This window comes from Monodelphis domestica, chromosome 2, assembly GCF_027887165.1.
Source record: "Monodelphis domestica isolate mMonDom1 chromosome 2, mMonDom1.pri, whole genome shotgun sequence".
Classification (NCBI taxonomy): domain Eukaryota; kingdom Metazoa; phylum Chordata; class Mammalia; order Didelphimorphia; family Didelphidae; genus Monodelphis; species Monodelphis domestica.
In genome coordinates this window covers 276162095-276187313 of record NC_077228.1, presented here as the reverse complement: position 1 = coordinate 276187313, position 25219 = coordinate 276162095, and positions in this window count along the sequence as shown.

Below are 25219 nucleotides of genomic sequence, written 5' to 3'. Positions count from 1 at the left end.
CATGCAACCCACACCTCAAAATCTATTTACAGAAGACTCTTCTTATTGGCGGAGATTGATTAGTCAATATTCTGTGCCTTCTTGATATGTGAAGCTGGGGAAAACTTGAAAGAAGAAAGATCCAGGTCTTCTGGCTTCCAACTCTGAGAGATAAGATATATGGTTCCAAATTCTCTCCAAGTCCCTGAAGGAGAAGAAAGACTCCGAAAGGAAGCCAACAAGGAGAAAAGCTAGTGGCTCAATCATCTCATTTTCCCCAGTTTACTACACCAGAGACTTTGGGGAATTTCCCCTTGGGTGAGATCTGGGACTCTCTCTGGATTGAGCTAAGTTATTTCTCACTCTCAAAGGGAAAATTCATTCAGTTTGTGTATTGTCTAGTATATATTCTCATTTGTATACTTTCTATCATTTCTATTTGCTTTCTGCTCAGATAAGTGGGTTTATTTGTGATTTGCTGTGTTCATTGTGGAACAGGCATTTGATGGGAAGGGAGTTAAGTCTCAAACACATAGCTTGGGGGAATCCCACTATGGGATAGTGATCAGGAGCTCAGTTTAAAATTAAAAATGATTTCCCCTAGACTACCAATATTTAAGGAAAAGACAGATACAATTCTAGTCTAGTTCTGCCTTTCTCTGAGGTTACCAAAGTGACCAGCCTCTGGACCCTATTTCCTGCTTCCCTTCTAGCAGGAACCAGGCTTTCTTGGAGAAGGACCTGGGAGGGATGGGGAGAGGACATTTATACCACCCTGTGAACCATTTATAGGCAGACCCATGTGGATACACATAATAATATACATTAGCAAAACAGAACACACAACCCCTTCTGAGAGAGACAGAGACAGGCAGAGAGACAGAGGAGAGAGGCAGAGACAGAGACACAGAGAGAAAGAGAGAAACAGACAAACAGACAGAAACAGAGACAGAAACAGAGAGACAGAGACAGACGTCAAAAGATAAGGTAGGTAGGTAGATGTCCTTCCGTCACTTTTCAGTCATTTCTGACTCTTCATGACCCCATTTTGGCTTTTCTTGGAAAAGATCCCAGAGTAGTTTGTCACTTCCTTCGCTGGTTCATTTGGCAGAGGAGGAAACAGGCAAACCGGGTTAAGTGACTTAACCAGGATCACACATCTAATAAATATCTGAAGCCAAATTTGAATACAGGAAAATGAGTCTTTCTGATTCCAGACCTGGCACTCTCTCGCTAGATAAATAGACAGGTAAATAAAGCATTTATGGAACACTTACTATGTGGCAGACATTTCACTTACCAAGAGGATACTTTGGGGATACGAATGCACGTGTCCCTTCTACTTCACGACTTTCCCCATCACAATTTCCATGTGCCAACAGAATAAATTAAGAGGGAATTGGGGGGGGGGGAGTTTTGCAGAAGCTGCAGATAACACAGAAAAGGTTTAGAAACTCAGAAATGCATAAAATATATGCATATAATATTGTATAACATCAACAGGTTTTCTCTTTTGATATCATAAATATACACAATTTTTTCAAGTTAAAATAAATAAAAAGCTAAAGTCTGTTAAAAGAATGGGAAAGCCAGCAGATGACACACAAAGTCCAGAAATATAAAGATATCTTCACATTAACCTACATATAGATTATGACCAAATATTTGGCACAAATTTCACTGCACCGTACTATAAACACCCCAGAAAAGAAAAAGAAAAAAATTCAAACTTATCTGACACAAAGGAAGGGCTAAAAAGTTCTGTGCAGATTTTCCAGATTGTATTTGCCATGCCCCTCCAAAATGTGGAAGGGATACCTGTCCAAACAAGCCCTCAGAAAGCTTATATTCTAAAGGGGGAAACTCATAACAGAGAGCTAGAAGGGAAAAAGAAGGTGAAGGCTTTAATCCAGGCAAAATAAGGTAAAAACCCACCTATCAGAGACCAAGTTTCCAGTTAGAAAGAGGTGAGGATAAAGGTCTGGGTGGAGACCAAGGACTGGAGATGCCCTAGAAGTGAAGACTCAGATTCAGACAAGACAAGACTATTATTAAGGGAGAGAGCCTAAGAAGTTACCTAGTTCAAGTCCTTCATTTTACAGATAAAGAAACTGAGTCTCAAAGAGGGGAAATGACTTGCCAGATCACAGATAAATGCAAGAGTTAGGAATTGAATTCACATCCTTCTAAAAGCATCATTCTCTCTACCTAGCACTATCCCCAGCACACTACGAGGCATTCTTCTTTTTTCTATTCTACGGATTTATTTTCTTTTTTGTTTCATTTCAGTTTTCAGAAGAACTTGTTTGTAATTCAAACCTTCTGCCACTCTTTCAATTGCCCTAAACACAGATACACACCCCCAGGCCTGTCCCCACCGTCCTTTTGCAGGGGGCATAGCCAGGGACATCCATTAATTAGCAAGGACAGCAGACTTAAGGAAGCAGTTCTGCTGGCTGCCCAGACGGGGTGACAAGGAGGAATCAAGGCTGGCACTTTGGACAGGAGGGGAAGGCGGTCGGTGTGAGCTCTAAGAGGTGGGGAGGAAAAGGAAAGCGAAGGGGCAATGGGGGAACAGCTGCTGAAAGGTGTTACTTGGGGTCTCCAACACAGGATGAGAAACAGATTTCAAGGAAGGAAGACGATCGACCAAGGGCTGGTGTGTCTGGCTCTCTGAGCATCTTCGAACTGCCCTAAAGACTGTCCCACTCCCTCATATGAAAGAATCACCTGGAAATGCCACTCGGGCCAGGACCGAAGCCATTTTGTGGGCAGGGACCTTGAATTTCCTCCCATCCTCCATGGCTGGGAGCCCAGGCAGGGCCAAAGAGGGAGAAGGCATCCAGGGGAAGACGGGGGTGTCGGGCTCGGGCAGGGCTGCATCCAACTAGGAACACTTTGGTCTGAGGTTAATGAAATCTCCGAGGAAAGGATCAAACTAAAGCCTGTCTTCCCCTCCCCCTTTCTTTGGGGAGTGGGGGTGGGGGGCTGAGATAGAGCAGACTGAAGAGCTGCCTTGCCTGGAGTAAAACATCTGGCCCTGCCCTCCTGGGAACACAAGTCTCCAGCCTCCTCCCTCCAGCCTCCTCTCTGCTCCCCAAATCAATTGAGGGGATATTTGTTTCCTTGTCTCTCCTTCTGAGGTCACAGTGTAATTGCTGCAGCTGGATCTCAGAAGGAGGGAGGAGGGAAGAGTGGGGAGAGGGGAGCTTTAATGAGCCTGACCCCAGGGGCCTGCGGCTGAAAATGCTGAAGCTACAAGGGCCAGGAGAGGCAGTTTAGGACATCTCCTTCCCGTGAAGGAGATGGGTGGCAGGATGGGGAGAAGCCACAGAAAGACAGAGGCCAGCCGCTTCCCTCACAACCTTGGGCAAAATACTCCTCTCCTCCAGATCATGTTCTCCAGATTTCTTGGATCAGCCTCCCCAGTGACAAAAGCAGTTTTGAGCTGGCATCCCCCGAATGGGTCTGTTTGCTGAGCGTACTATACCTAACCAAGCCAGGCAGGTCACACCACACCACAGCCTACTGGATCTTACTGTGCTACACTGGTTACTATACTCTGTACTGCATTATACAGTATATTATATTATACTATAAACTATACTATAGACTGTATTATATTATATATTCTATTATATACTATATTGTACTATACACTATAGACTGCATTATACTATATATTATATTATATGTTGTATTGTAGTATATACTATACTATAGACTGTATTGTACTATATACTATAGACTGGAAGGCAGGGAAAATGCCTTGAGCAGAACCTGAGTCTCTACATTGTCTTCATAGACCTGATGAAAGCGTTCGACACAGTGAACAGGTACACATTGTGGGTGATCCTTAGCAAGCTCGGCTGCCCAGCAAAATTCGTCAAACTGATCCAGCTCTTTCATGTCGACATGACAGGGGAAGTCCTATCTGGTGGAGAGACTTTTGATCACTTCAACATCTCCAATGGCCTGAAACAAGGCTGTGTCCTCGCTCCAGTGCTATTCAACCTATTCTTCACCCAAGTATTACAACATGCTGTGATGGATCTAGACCTGGGCGTCTACATCAAATACCAACTGGATGGCTCACTATTCGACCTTCGCCACTGCAAAAACAAAGACAACAGAGAGACTCATCCTGGAAGCTCTCTTTGCAGATGACTGTGCTCTCATGGCCCACCAAGAAAATCATCTCCAAACCATTGTGGACAGGTTCTCCACCGCAACAGCCTGACTATCAGCCTCAGAAAAACAGAGGTGCTGTTCCAACCTGCACTAGGGAGGCCAACAAACCAGCCGTGCATTACAATCGATGGCACGCAGCTTTCTAACGTCAACACTTTCAAGTACCTGGGCAGCACCATCGCCAACGACGGGTCTCTAGACCACGAGATTAATGCCAGGATCCAAAAGGCCAGCCAGGCACTCAGTCGGCTGCGCTGCAAAGTCCTCCAACACAGAGGTGTAAGCACTGTGACGAAGCTCAAAGTGTACAACGCAGTGGTCCTCAGCTTGCTCCTGTACAGTTGTGAGACATGGACACTGTACAGGAAGCACATGAAACAGCTGGAGCAATTCCACCAATGTTCTCTCCAGTCAATCATGAGGGTCCGATGGCTGGACCGAATCACCAACCAGGAAGTCCTCGACAGAGCCAACTCCACCAGCATAGAAGTCATGGTCCTCAAAACCCAGCTACGATGGTCTGGACACGTCATCAGCATGGACCCACAGCGAATACCAAGACAGGTATTCTATGGTGAACTGTCAGCTGGACTCAGGAAACAAGGTCAACCAAAGAAAAGATTCAAGGATCAGCTAAAGTCCAACTTGAAGTGGGCTGGCATGACACCAAAGCAACTAGAACTCGCTGCCTCTGACAGAAGCAGCTGGCGAACCCACATTAACCATGCCGCCACCACCTTTGAAGATGAGCGACATCGACGTCTTGCCGCTGCACGTGAACGCCGACACCAGGCCACAACCGCACCTCCCGTAACAACTGGCGTCCCATGCCCCATGTGCCACACACTGTGCGCCTCAGTCTTTGGACTCCAAAGCCACATGAGGGTACATCAATAGATGATAATGCACAAAGACAATCGTCATTCTCGGTCACCGAGAGACTACCACTCCTATAGACTGTATTATACTATATATCATATTATATATTGTATTATACTATATACTATATTATATATTCGATTATACCATAAACTATACTATAGACTGTATTATATTATAAACTATAATATAGACTATATTATGCTATATACTATACTATGTACTATATTATACTATGTACTATACCATATCCTATACTATATAATGCTATATACTATACTATATTATATACTATACTCTATATTATAGTATACTATATACTATATTATACTCTATAGTACACCACAATTATAAAACAGAAAGCTATGTGGCAGAGTAAATAGAATAATCCAGCTGGATGTAGATATAGAAAGACCTAAATTCAAGTCTCCATCAGGCTAGTTAAGTAATCTTGGACAAGTCACTTAAGCCTCTCTCTGCCTCAGTCTCCTCATCTGTTAAATCATGAATGATAATCATAGCACCTACCTCCCAGGGTTGTTATGAAGACCAAATGAGATAATATTTGTAAAACACTTTGCAAACCTTAAAGCTCTATATAAATGCTACCTTTTATTATAGTAACCTTTTTATATTTATATCAATCTATTATGTTAAGTTCTTATTATTTAACCTATACCTTTTTGTTTTATTAACTTGTAAAAATAGACTTTTTAAAAATTAAATAATATTTTATTCTAGAGCCACTGGATTTGTTGAGTAGGGGAATGGCATAGTCAGATCTGAGCTTTGGAAAGACCACTTTCTCTGCTGAGTGAAGGAGAGATCGGCGTGGGGAGAGAGTTGAGGCAAAGAGAGAACAGTTACTCAGCTGTTATACAACAGCTCAGGTGAGAGGTGATGAAGGCCTGAAGTAGGTGGGGGTAGCTGTGTAGCTAGATAGGAGAGACAGATGGATGAGATGTAGAGCTGGAAATGCCAAGATTTGGCAACTGATTAGATAAACAGAGTAGGAGAGTGAGTAATTGAGAACACTGAAGTTCTGAATGTGCCTGGAAAGATGGTGGTACCCAAAGTATTAGTAGGAAAATTTGGAAGAGATGAGGGAAAGATAGCATGATGGGATCTAACACCCCTAAACAATCCATCCATGCTTATTCATCCAGGGGGACTCTGTTGTTCATTCTTCATGACTCCATTCAGGGTTTTCTTGGCAAAGATCTTGTAGTAGTTTGCCATTTCTTCCTCTGGCTCATTTTACAGATGAGGAAACTGAGGCAAATAGGGTTAAGTGACTGGCCCAGGGTCACCCAGCTAGTAAATGTCTGAAGCTGAATTTGAACCCAGGAAGATGAGACTTCCTGACTCCAGGCACAGCACAATGTCACCTCAACTTGAAAGCAGACCCCAGTGCTGCTTCATTTTTTTTAACCCTTATCTTCTGTCTCAGAATCATTACTATGTATGAGCTCTGGGGCAGAAGAGCAGTAAGGGCTAGGCAATGGGGGGGAGAGTAAGTGATTTGCCCAGTATCTGATTTGAACCCAGGACCTCCTGTCTCTAGGCCTGGCTCCCAAATCACTGAGCTGCCCCCTGATGCACTTCTTTAAGAAGGGAATGGAAGAATGAGAAGAATTTGATCCGAGATGCCCCTAGATGGGACTCACTCTGCCCTAAACAAAAAGAGGGGAGACTCACTGGTCACTGTCCCTTGTACTCAACATGCTCTTTGAGGCTCTTTTATTGCAGCTATAAGGTGGAGGGTTGGGAGCAGAAGTTGAGTATGCTAGGAGGGAATGGGGCACGGGGCAGAATTTTCCCATCGACATAAGTGTAGCTGCTACTGTGAGACTTAGATTCTATCCATTTCAGAGACTCATGTAGGATTCTGAAGCCGAGTAAAGAGAGAGATGGAGGGTTAAGGATAAGGATAAAAGTGGTTGTGTTGGTTCTAAGGCTGTCACATAGAATATGTGATGAATGGGAGGTCCTAGGTTCAAATCTGGTCTCAGACACTTCCCAGCTGTGTGACCCTGGGCAAGTCACTTGACCCCCATTGCCTAGCCCTTACCACTCTTCTGCATTGGAACCAATACCCAGTATTGACTCCAAGACGGAAGGTAAGGGTTTAAAAAAAAAAAGAATATGGGATGAAGTTGAATATTGGAGTCAACTCATCTTTCAGGTCCTCAAGAGCCAATTGTTAAATTTTCAGCATGAACATTTCTACCACTTGGAAACTGACAAATGCTACAAAGCAGGGCTCAATTTATTGTCACTTAAGAAAGTGATAAAAATTTAAGAAAATTGAGGGGGGAAATGTTGATAATGATGGTGATTAAACTTAAAAGTGTATTGTGTGCACCTTATTTTCAGAGAGCTGGTTGTTAAACATTTACCAGTGCATCTCTGGTAAGGCAAGAGAACCCCATCTTTCCCTCTTTCTCTCGGTTAATGACCCTTTGGGGTCAGGCTACAGTCATCCAGCAGCCCCCAATCTGGAAGCCAGAGCTCTATAAAAGAAGGAATTGGAATAGGTACTCTCTAAGGCCCCTTCCAGCTCTTTGTTCTAACAATCTATGTTCTTCTTTGAAAGATTTAAGACCTCTGATCAATACAATGACCAGCCATGATTCCAGAGGACTTATGATGATCTATATTACCCATATCCTAACAGACAGATGAATCTATATTCGAGATGCAGAAATAAGACAGACATTTTTTGGACACGGCCGATATGGGAATTTGTTTTGCCTGACTATGCAGATTTGTTACAAGGGTATTTTTTTCTTTTCTTTTTTTTTCATTGAAGGGAGGGAAAACAAATCTTGTTAATTGAAAAATGAAATAAAAATAATCCCTCTTTTACAGGCTCTTCTAGCTGAAACATTCTAGTTTCTCTGTTCTAACATTCCACAAAGGGCCCTTCCAGCTCTGATATTCTGTGTTCTAGGATTCAAAACCGATAAGCATCATTAAGGGAGGGCCAATGAGGGAAGGACTAATAGGAATGTCCCCCGAAGGGGTGCTTGGCTACTAAACCTCTCCTCTCTGTAAGCCTGTGCTGCACGGAGAGAGCCGTCCGAGGGCTCGCTCCCTCCTCCCTGAGCCTTCTCCTCTCCAGGGTAATGGAGCCCAATTCCTTTAGGCTCTCCCTGGAGATCTTATTTTCCAGACCTTGAGTCTAAGGATGAATGGTCCCCCTCTGATTGCCACTTACTTACCACTATATCCTGCACTCTGACCAGCGATATGGGCTAGCATTGTGAGCTAATTGACTGTGTTATTTAGATCGTCCTAGCTATAAAAGCTTCCCAAGTGTAAAAATTGGGGAAATGAATGTGGTTATGTCAGAGGCTGGGAATGTAGATGTTCCTGCTGAATAAGGCATTTAATTACTTGCTCAATAGAAGGCCGCTTGGCAGAGAGGAGGGCTAGGCTAATAATGGTTCTTTGCACGGAGGGCCTCGAGCTCAGAAAAAGGAGGTAATAAAGTGGTGTGTTATTATGTCACCTCAACTTGAAAGCAGCCTCCCTCCAACCTGTTTCCTTCCCTGAAGAGGTGAATGGAAGAATGAGGAGAAATTGAACCACTCCAGCACTCAGAATTCAAGTCCCCTCTGGTGGGGATGGGAGGAGGCCTTTCTTGGGATACAAGGAAGGAGGAGGATACAGGGATAAAGCTCCATCCTCGGTGCACTCCTGAGAGAAAGATGGCGACCTCAGATCCAATGGGCCTGTACTCCCACTTGTGTGTCAAGGAAGGGGAGAGGGCTGGATCGCTTCCATCAGGAACCTTGTAGGAGTCCTGTTAGCCATCTATCCACCTCCTGGGGCTCCCACTTAAACCATTCCATTTCCCTGCTTCCCAAAGAGGGATTCCTGATCAAGTCTATCCCTTACTAGTTCTGTGATCTTGGGTAAATCTTTATCTGTCTGGAATGGGCCGGTAAGCTCAGTCCCTATGGGTACCCACAGAAAGTGGCTGATTCAATTCCTCACATGAAAAGACTGTGAAGACTGCTTCTGGGAAAATCGTGACAATGAATGATGGAACAGATAGGTAAGGAAGTGGATAGAGTCCTGAGCCTAGAGTCAGGAAACCTTATCTCCCCGGGTTCAAATCTGGCCTCAGATACTTCCTAGCTATGTACCCCCGACAAGTCACTTAATCCTGCTTGCCTCAGTTTCCTCATCTGTAAAATGATCTGGAGAAGAAAATGGCCAACCACTCTAGTCTCTCTGCCGAGAAAACCCCAAATGGACTCATGAAGAGTCAGACACAATTGAAATGACTGAACAACAACAAATCAATGAAAGTGCTTTGGAGAGATGTTAGAGCATGTGTAGGCATTCCCCAACAAGTTCCAATCTACCCATGGAATGTTAAACAGCAGCCTCTTTGATTGGCTGCAGTTCCAGAATGGGAACAAGAGATACCTTTAAAAGTTGGCCTTAAGGGGCAGCTGAGAAGCTCAGTGGATTGAGAGCCAGGCCTAGAGACGAGAAGTCCTAGGTTCAAATCTGGCCTCAGACACTTCCCAGCTGTGTGATCCTGGGCAAGTCACTTGGCCCCCATTGCCTAGTCCTTACCACTCTTCTGCCTTGGAGCCAATACCCAGTATTGACTTCAAGATGGAAGGTAAGGGTTTTAAAAAAAAAGTTGGCCTGAGTCCCTTCCTCTTGGTTGGGTCTCTTCCTCTTGACTTTGGCCTCTTCATTGACTTTTCACTAGCTGGTTTCATCTCATAAGAGACAATCTCAGGATCTTTTCACTATCCTAGATCAAGAGGAAACCATGAATAGAGGCCTCACTTATTTGCCTCAATCATTTGTTCTTGTTTAGATGAAGGAAACTATGATCTTGTGAGTTTTCAAAGACCAAAGCAAGATTTCTGGGAGTCCAAGACTCAATAGCAAGTCAGGTTTTCCAGTCAACCCAAATTAGAGGCCCCAAAGTGTGACTTCAGGATTCATGGCAACAGTAGCTCAGACAGCTGAGTAAAACCAGATTAAGGGTAACCAAATGGCCTCAAACGCATCCATGAGTTAGGGGGTGTCTACCCCAAGCTTATGAAGATTTCCCTCAGTGGGATGGACAGATGAGAACAATTTGTTCCAGCAGCCATGAAGACAGTAGACCTAGATGCTATGAAGAGCTTAGAACTTGGTGGGACATCAAAGACACCAAGGTCTTCCACTGGGCCATGGCCAGTTGTCCTGACTTTTGTTCTTGCCACTGGACTTGGATGACTCTGGAAGAAAGAATGAGGCTGATGACTTAGTACAACTCTGCTTCCCTTATGTCTAAATCACTTTGAGTCAAGATATCGCCCCATGGTCCTCTTCAAGTACAAAGGAAGAACAACAGCTGAGACAACTCATCCAGCAGCCACATTTGAATGTGAATCTGGTAGGAACCATGCCATGTAGAAATTATGTAAAATCTGAGCCCATTTTCTCCAGAATCCAAAGTGGAATAGGTGAAAGTGTACCATGAAGGTGAGAAAAGCTTGTACTTTTATTGTTGTTGTATCCTTGTAGAAATCCCTTTGCAAAAGCTAATTGATATTAATTGGTTAAAAGGAACTGGAAATGGGAGCAACTAAGTGGCTCAGTGGATTGAGAGCCAGGCTCAGAGATGGGAGGTTCTGGATTCAAATCTGTCCTCAGACACTTCCCAGCTGTGTGACCCTGGGCAAGTCACTTAACCCCCATTTGCCCAGCCCTTACCCCTTTTCTGCCTTGCAACCAATGCCCAGTTTTGATTGTGAGACAGAAGAGAAGAGTTTTAAATAAATAAATAAAAGTAAAAGGAACTGGGGTACTAGTCACTGGTGGCTAACAATGAGGGGAACATGGCTGTAAGGGCTCAAAACATTAGAGAATTCCTGCACTAGAACCCTGATGTAGGAGGCCTTGATCTGGAAGAATCCTCCCTACAGAAGGTTCATCCATTTAGACCTGGAATTGCCATCTAGTCCAACCCTTCATTTTCTAAATGAGACATCTGAGCCATAGAGATGTCAAGTGACCTTTGCACAACTAGTAAATGACAAAGGCAGGCCTGGAGCCCAGTTCTCCTGTCTCCAAAGCTAGTGCTCTCTTCCCTATATTGTGCTACCTCAATCTCATAAAATCATAGATTTAGAGAAGGAAGTTCAGTACTACTCCTGTCTTATGGAGATGAGAAAAGTGAAGCCTAAAGAAGTTAAGAGACTTGCCCAGGGTCATACATGTAGCAAGTACTAGAGCTAGGATTTTATTGTCTAGTCTCAATTGCCTGGGGGTCCCCGGTGCCTGCACAATGGATCCACAGTGTCAAAGCTATTTCCATAATAATACTAAGACATTTTAATGTCTAATACAATAAATATTTGAAGAAGGGTGTTGACAGCTAGGTGGTACAGAGCATGGGTCTGAAGTCAGGAAGACTTTCATCTTCATGAGTTCAAATCCAGCCTCAGACACTTACTAGTTATGTGACCCTGGGCAAGTCACTTAACCCTGTTGGCCTCTGTTTCCTCATTTGTCAAATGAGCTGGAGAAGGAAATGGCAAACTACTCCAGTATCTTTGCCAAGAAAAGCCCAGGGTCACATAGCTAGTAAGTATCTGAGGCCAGATTTGGAGATTTTCTTGGCCAAAATATTGGAGTTGTTTGTCATTTCCTTCTTCAATTCATCTTAGAGATGAAGAAACTGAAGCAAACAGGGTTTAGTGACCTATCCAGGGTCACTCTAAGTTATCTGAGTCCTGATTTGGAGGTTTCCTTGGCCAAAATATTGGAGTGGTTTGTCATTTCCTTCTTCAACTCATCTTAGAGATGAAGAAACTGAGGCACACAGGGTTTAGTGACCCATCTAGGGTCACTCTAAGTTATCTGAGTCCTGATTTGGAGGTTTCCTTGGCCAAAATATTGGAGTGATTTGTCATTTCCTTCTTCAACTCATCTTAGAGATGAAGACACTGAGGCAAACAGGGTTCAGTGACTTGTCTAGGGTCACTCTAAGAGTCTGAGGCCAGATTTGAGGTCAGGAAGATGTATCTTCACTACACTGGGGCAGATACACTCTGATTCTCAAAAAAAAAATGGAAAATTAACAAAAAAATTAGAAAATAATTTTTTTTTCGAATCAGAGTGTATCTGCCTCAGATCACTGCCCCAGTGATCATTTAGTGGTCCTCATTTTACAAGAAAATAATTAGCCGTAGAGAGAAAAGGTAAATGATTTTCTCAAGGTCACACAGATACTGATAATGCTGAAACAAGTACCAAGTGACCAACTCCCAGCCCAGTGCTCTCTTCATTAGGGAAGCCACTTACCCTCTCCGGGTCTCAGTTTCCTCCTCTGTCAAGAAAGTGGGGTTGAACCAGAGTCTCTAAGGTTCCCCAGGCTCCCCCACCCACCCAAGTCCCCTACCCCCATGCACACCCAGCTCTGATTCTCTATGGCTCCGTCTCACCAGGTCTGACATTCCTGGGGCGCAGCATGCCGTTTGTGTGCCATATGGCTGTGGAATTAATAAAGTGTTATAACCAAAGATTGAAAAAGAGATTAGGGGACTGGGCTCATGATGTGTGACTATTAAAAAGCAAAGGAAGCTGACAGGGAACAGCTAGTGAGGAGTGCGAATGGGACCCAGTTCTCCTCTTAGATGCTCTGCAAACACCAGCCAAGGGAGCAGCCCTTAACTCGCTCAATGTGTCTGTGGTTGATGATAAAGCAAGGAGCTTATTAGGTGGCTGGCAAGGAGAGAACAAAGAAGGAGCAAAATCTTCCTTGTTGGAGAGGATAAAGAGGCGTGTTTATTATCCCGGCAACAAGATAATGATACTTTAGAGACCTCTGTGATGAATTCCATTCATACTGATGGAGGAGGTGGGATGGTTTATTTTGTTTGGGGTAGCCAAGGCCAACCCTGAGCATCTGGGAAACTGGGGGCCACTGTTCTAAGGGACCCTTCTCCCTGTTCTTTGCCCTTTTGTCACACCTTGGGTCCAGGAAACCTGAGTTTTAGTCCCAGTTCTGCCACTCACATGATACTGGGACATCCCCATGCCTTAGTCTTTGCACCTGTAAAATGGTGATAATAACACTCACATTCACCTGTCTCCCAAGGCTGTTGGGAGGAAAGTGTTTTGTAAACTTTAAAGGACTATAAGGGGGCAGCTAAGTGTATGGAGTGCTAGGCTTGGAATTGAGAAGTCCTGAGTCCAAATCTAGCCTCAGACACTTCTTAGCTGTGTGACCCTGGGCCAGTCACTTAACCCCTATTTCCTAGCCTTTACCACCTTTCTGTCTTGGAACCAATATAAATTATGGATTCTAAGACAGAAAGTAAGGGTTTAAAAAAGGGGGGGGGCATAAGAAGGATAAACGTGCTGAGTGATTATTATTACTTATTAATCTAATTATTATTAATGATCTCTTAAGTCTTTAAAATGTATGTTAAAATTGTTATTACATGTAATTGGGAAAATAAGATATCTTTTAAAACTTTTTAAAAAACTAAAGATCTCTTAAGTCTTTTCTTGCTCTAATATTCTGTGAACTCCATGGAGTGGCAAATGTTCTCTTCTCTCCCAGCCCTCCTGGAGGGGTCGATTCATTTCAACTTAATTCAACAAACATTTATGAGACCCTAATCTGTCACTCTTCTCTGACATAGCCTCACAACCTACCATATATAAATGTTCCCCCACAGCCCTATTTGGTAATAGGGAAGGGACCACAATGCTCAAATAGGATTAGATTGCTTCATCATAATTTAGCTTCTAAGGTACCCCCTCACTTCACAGGTGGCTCTCCCCAGACCAACCAGGTCCAAAATATTTTGTGGATTTACATCCACTAAAAACCATAGCTTTTGAGCCCCCACTAATGTGTTTACCTTTTCTAATCAGCCAGAGCAGAGGCACCAAGCTGTAAGGCTCCAAACAGATTAAAATGTAATTAGAAAATATGTAACAAAATAAATTACAATTCAATCCAATAAAACATAGGTAATATTCCACTTTAAAATTAAGTCAGTATGCCACCCATGGGGATCCTTGTGTACAATTTAGTGACCCCTATTTCTATTTGAGTTTGATACAAAGCCAGAGCATACAATTATTTTTTTTAAAAGACATTTAATAAAATATTACAATAAAACATTTCACCCATGAACCAGGGATACATACTCCCACAAACACCCACATCATAAGTGGGAAGAATAGATACGCCCAGAGGTATGGCTAGGGTGCACAGCTAGGGAATACATAAAGCTGAGATGCACAAGGAGAAAGAGCAATTTATACCACTGATGCTCTGAGGGTATCACTATCTTCTGGTGATGCCATAATATAGCTTCCACTGGATCTGTTCCCCTAAGGTAGCATATGGTTCATGGTCCTGGCAAGACATGCTGTTTCCAGAAAATATATAGTCACTGTGTATTATCTCCCTGTTAGATTGTAAGCCCCATGAGGGCAGGGACTGTCTTTTGCTTCTTTTTGTTTCCCCAGCATTGAGCACAGTGTCTGGCACATTGTAGGTGCTTAATAAATGTTTATTGATTGATTATTGATCTGCAAGTCATGGGCTTGCATGTGCTGGTCACTGCCAGCTGAAACTCCAGTGAGAACATAGTAGTAGAAGGCTCCAATCTCAAGAGTCCTTAGCTGGGGCATTATCTTTACCTGATAAAAGGATAAGTGAGCCCTGCCACGGACTTTTTTTTTTTTAACCCTTACCTTCTGTCTCAGAAACAATACTGTCTATTGAAACCAAGGCAGAAAAGCAGGAAGGCTGAACCACCTAGGTGCCCGCCTCCCTTCCCCATGCTCTTTTAACTTAAATTCCCAAGGCTTTCTCTGCTATCATTCTAAGCACACCTAGCCACTGGACTAAAGGGGGTGGGGAGGTAAAGGCAAACCTTCCTAGCAAATATTCCTTTTTTGTTTGTTTTCTAAAAACTCAACTAGAAAGGTCTTTTTTCTCCAAAAGGATCTCTCTCTCTCTCTCTCTCTCTCTCTCTCTCTCTCTCTCTCTCTCTCTCTCTCTCTCTCTCTCTCTCTCTCATTCTCTCTCTCTCTCTCTCTCTCTCTCATTCTCTCTCATTCTCTCTCTCATTCTCTCTCTCATTCTCTCTCTCATTCTCTCTCTCTCATTCTCGCTGTCTCTCTGTCTCCTTCTGGTTCTCTGTCTCCATCTGTCTGTCTGTCTGTCTCACCTTGGCCCTCCTATATCTAGGAAGTCTATGTGACTCTTTATTCCATTCTCAATTGGAGATTCATTATCAGAAATTCATTTCAGATTAGTTCAGCTACAGACACCCACCCTACAGATCTAACTGTAGATCTGACACTGTCATATCTTTGGGAACCCAACACACTCTACTTCTACTATTGAAAGGAACCTAAACACTCAAAAGCTCAATCCAGAGGCTATTTATCGTCTGCCTAAATGCTTTTCTGGTCTTTCATATGTTCATGTACTAACAAGACTTCTTCAAGCTTTGAGGTCCCCTTATAAAGGCATAGAGTCAATGCTTATGATGGAAGTCTAGGCTTTAGACTGCCCGATAGGATCTAGTACCCTAAGCTATAAATAGCTTAAATCATTAAGTGTCAAGGGCCAGGGAGCTAGGTAGCACAGTGGATAGAACACCAGACCTGGAGTCAGGAGGTCCTGGGTTCAAATTTGGCCTTAGACACTTCCTAACTGTGGGACCCTGGGCAAGTCACTGAACCCTGATTGCCTAATCCTTACTGTCTTGGAACAGAAAAAAAAATGGAAAATAAGGAGTTGTCCCTCAATTGGGGAATGGCTGAACTGACGGTAATGGAATACTATTGTGCTATAAGGAATGATCAAACTGCTTGATTTCTGTATGAACTGGAAAGACCTCAGGAATTGATGCAGAGTGAAATGAGCAGAAACAGGAGAACATTGTACACAGAGACTGATACACTGTGGCACAATCAAATGTAATAGATTCTGCAATGCAATGATCAAGAACAACCCCAGGTTTACTGCAAATATGAATAACATAGAAATAGGGTTTGAACAATGATACATGTATAACCCAGGGGAACTGCTTGTCAGCTTCCAGAAGGGGGAGAAAAGAGTGGGGGGAGGGGGGAGGGATATTGTAAATTTAAAAAAAAAATTTTAAGAACAATTCCTAGGAACTTAAGAGGAAGAACGCTATCCACATCCAGAGAAAGAACTGTGGGGGTAGAAACGCAGAAGAAAAACATAGGATTTATCACTCGGTTATATGGATACATGATTTGGGGTTGTGGTTTTTAAAAGATTATTCTATTACATATATATGAATAATACAGAAATAGGATTTGAGAGATAATACATGTATAGCCTAGTGGAATTGCTTGGCTCTGGGAAGGAGGGAGAGAACAGGAATCATGTAACCATGGAAAAATATTCTAAAAAAAAATTAAAAGCAATAAAAAAATTTTTTTAAAGAACTGATGCCAAGTAAGGATTTTTTTAAGTGTTAAGAGATAGGGAAGGTTAGAATGAAGGAGAGAGTTAACAGTGTAGTCTCTGATTAATTTGAAGTGCTCACAGGCATGAGTCTTTGTCTACCTCCCATGCAGAGTTCCAGCTCCCCCACTGAGATCTATGGCTCAGGGTTGTTGTGAGGATAAAATGAGATAATATTTGTAGAATGCTTTGCAAACTTTAAAGCACTGTATAAATACTAGTTGTTATTGTTGTTTTGTTTTATTAATCTTATTAATTTATTTTTATTAATTTTATATTCTTTTATTAAAGGCTGCCCTTCCACTCTTATGCATTCCCAACCTTGAGGACTTGTATAGGAGATAAGAGACCCCATTACCTATATTTGGGAAATGCAGGTAACAAGCTATACTCAATCTGTATTTGGAGATTTTCCCAGCGTACATTCTAAGTAGGAGCAGCAAGCCAAAAAGCAACTAGGATCCCTTGGGGCTCAGCCTTCAGGATCATACCTGGTCCCTGTGAGTACATAGTGGGGGGAGGAGGGGATCATAACTAGAGGCTGGCCCGAACAAGAGGATAGTGGATATTGATAAAGTAGCCCCTTCTGTTGGAGAGAGAGATCTGATTCTAAATCATACTCTAGGACTATTTCTAAGCTAGAAGATCAGAGAAAAGTGCCTTTATCTCTCTGAGCTTCAGTTTCTTCATCCATAAAATGGGGATACTTATCCTACTTCTCTCATAGGGCCACTATGAGGAAAGTCTTTTAAATTTCTATAGTCCCACAGAAGGGTGAGATATAAATGTTTAATGTTCTTTAAAAAAAAAACACTAATCTTCTGTCTTTGAATCTATAGTACAAAGTATTGTTTCCAAGGCAGAAGAATGGTAAGGGCTAAGCAATTGAGGTTAAGTGACTTGCCCAAGGTCACACAGCTGGGAAGTATCTGAGACCAGATTTGAATTCAGGATCATTTGTCACCAGTCCTAGATCTCTAGCCACTGAGCTATCTAGCTACCCCTTGTCTGATGATGTTCTAAGCCCCTTTCTAGATATCTCTCATTTAATCTTCATGAAGGCATCTGAGGTCTGGAGGGATTATTATACCCATTTTAGATAGGAAGAAAATTAAGGTTCAGAGAGATTATATAAATATAAACTCATTTTAAAATTTTAACCATCATAAAGTTGACCAAAAAAACTCTGACATCCTTGGAGTGAAGCAATTGCAAAGAATCCAGGAATAAGAGAATTTCTCCAGCAAGCAAGTATTAAGAGAAATTAGAAGCAGATGATTTATTAGGAAGGAGAAAAATTACTAAGATCAAAAATTGGAGGGAGGGAATAAAGGAGTAACTGAATGAAAAAGAAACCTCAAGATAGCAAGAGAGATCTTTGTAGTCTCTTAATTTAAAAAGACCTAAGCCAACAAAGACTGAGGCTTCTTCTCCCTAGAAGTGGGAAAGGTTGGTAGTGGATAGAGTGCTGGACCTGGACTTGGGAAAACTTAGATCCAAATCCTGCCTCCAATACTTCCTAGCCCCAGTCTCTGACCAATTCACTGATTTAACTTCTCTGAACCTTAGTTTCCAAGTCTACAAACTGGGAATAATAAAAGCATTCACTCAAGACCATCCTGAGGATCAGAGAGAACAATAAATATGACAAAGCATTTGGCAACCCCAAACGCACATTATAAATATCAGCTGTTGTGATCTTTTGCTTTTTTTCCTGGAATTACAGAACCCTGGAAGTGGAATCACAGAAGATCAGAGTTAGAAGTGGCTTTAGGGAACAGCAACTCCAAACCTCTCGTTTTACAGAAGGAAAAACTGAGGCCCAGGGAGGAGTGACTTGCTCAGAGCCACCTACCCAGTTAAGGGTGGAGCTGGGAACACAAGCTAGGTTTCCTGCCTCTCTCCCCAATTTTCTTTGCCCCAAGGATTCTGGGAAGTACAAGGGTTGACCTTATCTAAGGCTCTTTCCCCTTGTTTTTAGAGGGATAAACTCCATTGGCAATCTGGCAAAGCTTGGGGATTCCCTCTCAGAATCACATCTTTAGGGGAAGCTAGGTAACCCAGTGTATAAAGCACCAGGTTTGGAGTCAAAAGGTCCTGGGTTCAAATCTGACCTCAGACACTTCTTAGCTGGGTGTCCCTAGACAAATCACTTAACCCCCAGTTGCCCAGCCCCTTGCCACTCTTCAGACTTAGAATTGATACTAAAACAGAAGATAAAGATTGGGGGGGGGGGAATAACATCTTTAAATGCATAAAATATGGGAGCAGTTGGGTGGCTCAGGGGATGGAGAGCCAGGCCTACAGATGGAAGGTCCTGGGTTCAAATTTGACCTCAGACACTTCCTAATTGGTGACCCTGGGCAAGTCACTTAATCTCCATTGCCTAGCCCTTAACCTCTCTTCTGCCTTAGAAACGGTACACAGTATTGATTCTAAGACAGAAGGAAGGTAAAGGTTTTTTTTTTTTAATTAAAAATAAATAAATGCATAAAATAAAATACAAAAGAATCAATTCTTTAACCAGTTATCAAAATATTAAAAAAGAAAACAAGTTAGATTATCTTTATGCTTTCTTCTGACTTAAAAGCAAAACTGGAACAGAAAGAGCACCGATCCTGGGATCAGGAGGACCTGAGTTTCAATCCTGTCTCTGTTATTGACCACCTGTGTATCTTTGGACAAACCACTGAACCTCCCAGCTTCAGTTTCCTTCTCTGAAATATGAGGTTGTGGGCCCGGATCGCCCTTCAGATCCCTTCCCCAATCTAAATCTCTATCTATTGAGCTCATGAGTACAGGGGATTAAAGCCTGGTAAATGCATAAATTCACTCTTGTGGCAGTCAGCCCAGACGGGCATTTGTCACTGAGCCACCTGGCCTGCCTCACATTAACAGCTCATATTTCCATAGGATTTAGCATTGAAGAGACCTTGAAGGTCATCTTGTCCTGCCTCCCTCAATTAACTGAGGGAGGCACTCAGGGCTTAAATGACTTGACCAAGGTCATACAGGTTAAAAGGTGACATTTGAACCCAAATTTTCTAACCGTAATCCAATATTCTATCTAATCTAGGAATATAAGCATGAACTGGGGCTTGCCTCACTGTGTGACCCTGGGCAAGTCACTTGACCCCCATTGCCTAGTCCTTACCCCTCCTCTGCCTTGGAACCAATACACAGTATTGATTCTAAAGTGGAAGGTGAGGGTTTTAAAAAATACTTTGTATAACCCAGTAGAATTGCTTGTCAGCTCTGGTAGGGGGAAGGGAAGAGGGGAGGGAGACTACATGAATCGTGAAACCATGGAAAACTTATGTGGAAATTTGTTACTGGAATAAAATAAAGAAAAATTTAAAAATAAACAAAATGCTTACCTGATACTGAGGATGAGGAAATAGAGTCTCAGAGAAGTAAAGCAACTTCCCATAGGTCATAAAGCAAATAACTGAAAGAGCTAAGACTTGAATTCAGGTCCGCTGATAACAAGAATAATATACTTTTTTTTTTACCCTTACCTTCTGTCTTAGAATCAATACTTGATATTGGTTCTAAGGCAGAAGAGTGGTGAGGGCTGGGCAATGGGGGTTAAGTGACTTGCTCTGAGTCACACAGCTAGGAAGTATCTAGGGTCAAATTTGAACCCAGACCCAGCTACCATCTCCAGGCATGGCTCTCAATCCACTGAGCCACCTAGCAGATCCAAAAATAATACACTTAAAAAAAAGTAAGCCCTTACTTTCTATCTCAGTAACAACTCTAAGACAGAAGAATAAGGGCTAGGCAAATGAGGTCAAGTGACTTGCCCAAAGTCACACAGCTATGAAGTCTCTGAGGCCAGATTTGAACCCAGATCCTTAGTACTCCATCCACTGAACCACCCAACTGCCCCCAACAAACTTTTTTTTAGATTTTTGGAAATTTATATCTAATTAATTAATTTAGAATATTTTTCCTTGGTTAAAAGATTCATGTTCTTTCCCTCCCCTCCTCTCAGCCCCCTCCCATAACCAATGCGCAATTCCACTGGGTTTTACATGTGTCATTGATCAAGACCTTTTTCCATATTATTTGTATTTGCACCAGAGTGATCATTTAGAGTCTACATCCCCAATCATGACCCCCTCGACCCATGTGATCAAGCAATTGTTTTTCTTCTGTGTTTCTGCTCCCACAGTTCTTTCTCTGGATGTGGAGAGTGTTCTTTCTTGTAAGTCCCTCAGAATTGTCCTGGGTCATTGCATTGCTGACACCCAACAAACTTTTTATCATTTACCTCTCAACAGTATCAGAGCTTATTCACAGACAATAAAGGGAAATCTGCTTCCCCAGAGGCAATGTAATAAATCTCCCAATCAATCAATAAACAGGCACTGATGAGTCTCCTGTTATGTGCCAGGTACCCAAGAATGTGGAGGAAGATTGAGCCCCATCTCCATTTGGGGTAAGAAGTGAATGGGGTAAGGTAAGTTTGAGCAGCACGGCTCCAACCACTGGACTCCTGGATCAGTGGGCTGACCTCCAGGCCAACTGGACCACCAGGGACCCTCCTCGTGCCCCCAGGCCTCCACCATATTGAGGCTTCACAGGACTTACCTTCACTTTGGAGAGAGGAAGCTGAAGCAAAATGGTCCTGATGTGAGAAAGATGAGCCCAGGCTGCTAATGGAGTTTTCCCACCCCCCAACTGGGGTTGCCATCTGTCCTGAGCTGGATGAACCTGCCCAGCTCAAAAGGGCTTTTCATTTACAACCCAACATGCTCCCGGGCCATACTGGGCAATGCCCACAACCCCAAAGCCCTTGGCTTTCTTGGCTGGGGTAGGAAGGGCTAGCAGAACCCCAGAGACAAGGAGGAAGGTATTCCTATTCTAAATCCTCAGACATCACCTACTGATGCCATCATCATCCTTCCCAGCCTACTGTTTGCCCCAAAGAAGGGCATCCATCATCCTGATCCCTGAGGCAGAGAGCATGATGGGAGAGGAGTGGGGTAGGAGGAATCCCCTCTGCTGTCTGCTCTATCTATCCTCTCCCGCCTCCTCGAAGCAGGGAGGTCTATCGGTGGGCACATAGCTCCTGGCATCCTGGGCTCAGCTGTTGTTCCCGCTCTGCCACTTAAGAGTCAGGATCCAGGAAAACGGCGACACCAAAATGAGAACCAGCTGCTCTGAGAGCTTCAAAGGGATGCTGCAGGTGTGGGGGATTTCAAAGGCATCAAGAGGCATGCTCGATGCTGGTGTCAGGTGGGGCCAGAGATTAGAGAGCGGAGACTGAGGGAGCAAGGGGGAAAGGGCCAGGGACAGGCATGGGAAGGGTTTCGTTGCCAAGAATATTTGGAGTGTCTGGGGAGAGAGCTTGGAGAGGAGGATTGGGGGAGCCTGCAGCACGTGAGGATGATGTCAGTGAGCGTGCAGGGGGGCATGCTGAGGCAAGTTCGGTCCTGCGTGGGAAAGGTTGTGTATGACGATCAGGGGATGATGGGGGCCTTGGTACCCTCCAAGTGCTTGGCAACATATCAGCACAGAATGCCATGATGAAAGCCCATGAGATCAGCTTTTGTCTCATAGAACACATCCAAATCATGGGATCTGAGACCCTCAAGGTGCAAGGAGAAACAAGGCAGGGGCGGGGGAGAGAAAAGGGAAGGCAGAGCGACTAGAGCCTACCTTGGCATGTATGGCAACAGGATAACAATTTCACTACACTTCCTAAGTTTCTTGTGCCCAATTTTTTATTGCTGTTACTGCCTGAGGGAAATCATTCCCTTTGCTTCAAATTTCCTCCATCTTCTTATGTTTGTTGAATGTCTACTGTCCATTGTTTTTAACCCTTACTTTCTGGCTTAGAATCATTACTGTGTATCCTCTAGGTGCTCTAAGAACAGATGCTTCTAAGATGCAGGGATGTCTAATTGTAGGTGCACAGCTTTTGGCATCCTGGACCAGGTAATGATCCCTACCCTGCCATTTAGAGTCAGGAGCCAGGGATGCAGTAATGCCAAAATGGGAACTAGCTAGTCTGGGAACTTCAATGTTTCCCTTGCCCAAGATGGCCTAGAAAACCATCAGAAGGAATCTAGGAAATAAAGACCAGAGTCAAACAAGAGCTGACCACCCCATTGGGGTGTGTGTGTGTGTGTGTGTGTGAGAACTGGGGGGATGGGGCAAAGTGAGGGCCTGATCCTGGTACAAAAACCAAAATTAGGAACTGAAGTTGATTATTTGAGGAAATGTGGGGTGGAAGCACTGAATATTATGGAGAAACTTTTGTTATTCAGTCATTTTCAGTCATGTCCAAGTCTTTGTGACCCCATTTGTATTTTTCTTGGCAAACATCCTGTTGTCTACCATTTCCTTCTCCAGCACATTTTATAGATGAGGAAACTGAGGCATATAGGATTAAGTGACTTGCTCAGTGTCACACAGCTAGTAAGTATTTGAGGCCAGATTTGAACTCAGGAAGATGAATCTTCCAACTCCAAGCCTGGCACTGTACCACCTAGCTACTCTATGGAGAAATATTGTAGGTCAAAGGATGCATATGGGGTAAACTCAGAAGAAAGAATAACTTCACAATAATAAGTAGAATCCCAACAGGGGAAGAAAATGTGCCTTGACTATAAGAGTAGCTGGAAGAAAAAAGAAGCAAAAAAAATTTTTAATGAAATTATAAATTAAATGAGTTGTAAAAGTAATAATTAGAGACATAATGCACAATTTAGAATAGAATATAGAAAATGCTATGCAAATAGCATTAATTAATTAATTAGCAAGTAACTTAGAATAGAAAGTAGAAAAAGTTGCCCAAATAGCAGATTCCCTGAAAATGAGAATAGACCAAATAAAGCTTGATTACTTCACAAGACAAGAAACATTATAATGAAATCAAAATATTGGAGGGGAAACTAAGACAATGCAATATATAAAAAGAAATGACCTAGAATGCCATTGCCAAAATCTAGATCTTCTAGGTCAAATAAAGAAGACTATGAACAACCAAAAAGAAAGCACTCAAATACCAAGGAACCAGTCAGCATTGTACAAAACTTGACATCAAAACTATGTAGGAGAGAAAATCTTGTACTATGGCCTGCTAAAAGGCAAGATAGAGGCTTACATTCAAAAACAACTTATCCTGGAAAATCATATCTAATCTTTCATAGAGAAAAATGGATTTTAAGGGAATAGAGAATTTTCAAATATTCCTAATGATAAGACCAGAGCCAAATAGAAACATTAAAATGGGAGGAGGAAGAGGAGGAGGAGGAGGAGGAGGAGGAGATGATGAAGATGTAGGGGTGCTGAGTCTTGGAGAAAGAAAGAAATTCAAGAACTGTCTAAACTACAAGAAAGTCAGGTAACCAAACTGAAAACTACTAGAATCTGTCTGTGACATGTAGAGGCTTTGAAGAGATAATTAGGATAAGCAGCATGGAGAGTGACTCAGTGAATAAAGCCCTGGGCTTAGAGTCAGGAATGTCCAAGTTCAAATCTAGTTTCAGTGCTTGAAATGACTGAACAACAATAACAGGCAATGCTAGGAATGCCCCCCCCCAAAAAAAAGTGCAATCCACCCCTGCCCTCAAGGAGCTCACAATCTAATGGGAAGATAACATGCAAATAAATATGTACAAACAAGATCTATGTAGGACAAATTAGGGGTGGTGGCAAAAGAAAAGCACTGATTAAAAACCAGAAAAAACTTCTTGCAGAAGGTGACTCTTTAGCTAAGACAGGAGCAAACCATGGAAGCCAAGAGGAGACAAGACAGACAGACAGAGGAAGTAGGGCAGAGAGACAGAGAGAGCTGTGTGTTCCTGAGTAAGTCACTTAACCTCTGCCTTAATCTACCAAAGAAGGAAATGGAAAACACTATAGTCTCTTTACCAAGAAAACCCCATGGAGCATGTGTTCAAAACTATCAAGACGTTGCCTGGTTCCCAGTTAGGAACCTGGTTTGGAAGAGAAGAAACTCTTCCATCAGATCATGTTAGGGATGGCTGAGAGCTTATTCACTTGGGGAATGATTTCTGAAATATTTCTACTTTTTAAATTTCTTTTTTTATTCTAATATTTAAATGCCTTTACTGATTCTATCCTGTTGTTTGCCTATGTTTTTGTTAGCACAATAAAGACTTAATATTCAAATTGGACTTGATACTCAAGGCATCTAGTATCACCCAAGGAAGGGGGGGGGGGTTGAACCACAACCAGAAAAGGCATCCCAGGAAAAGATGGGGCTACTGGAGAGAGGCTCACAAGCATGGGTGACATTTAGATCTCTGAGGAATGCTGTCATGTTTTCTTCTGCATTGGAATTATATATGTTTCTGTCTCCCCCCACCTAGACTGTAAAGTTTCACCCCAAGAACTTGCATGGTGCTCTTCACACAGAAATCACATGGTTGTTTCTCCTTCAAAAATGGTGTTCCTGTGATCCCAATCTCTTGCTTTTCATGGCTCCTGCTGTGCCCTTTTCCCCATTACATCTCCTGAAGAACAATACACTTATTAATGGCCCATCTAATGTGTCCCATGCTAGAAATTTAGGGAGCTGTCCACTGCTAGAGATTAGAGATGTTGGAAAATTAGGTCTCGAAAGAACGTGGCGCAGCCACCTAACTGAATGAGTCAGTTTGGAAAAGATGCCTCTCATATGAGCTCAAACCCATTTGG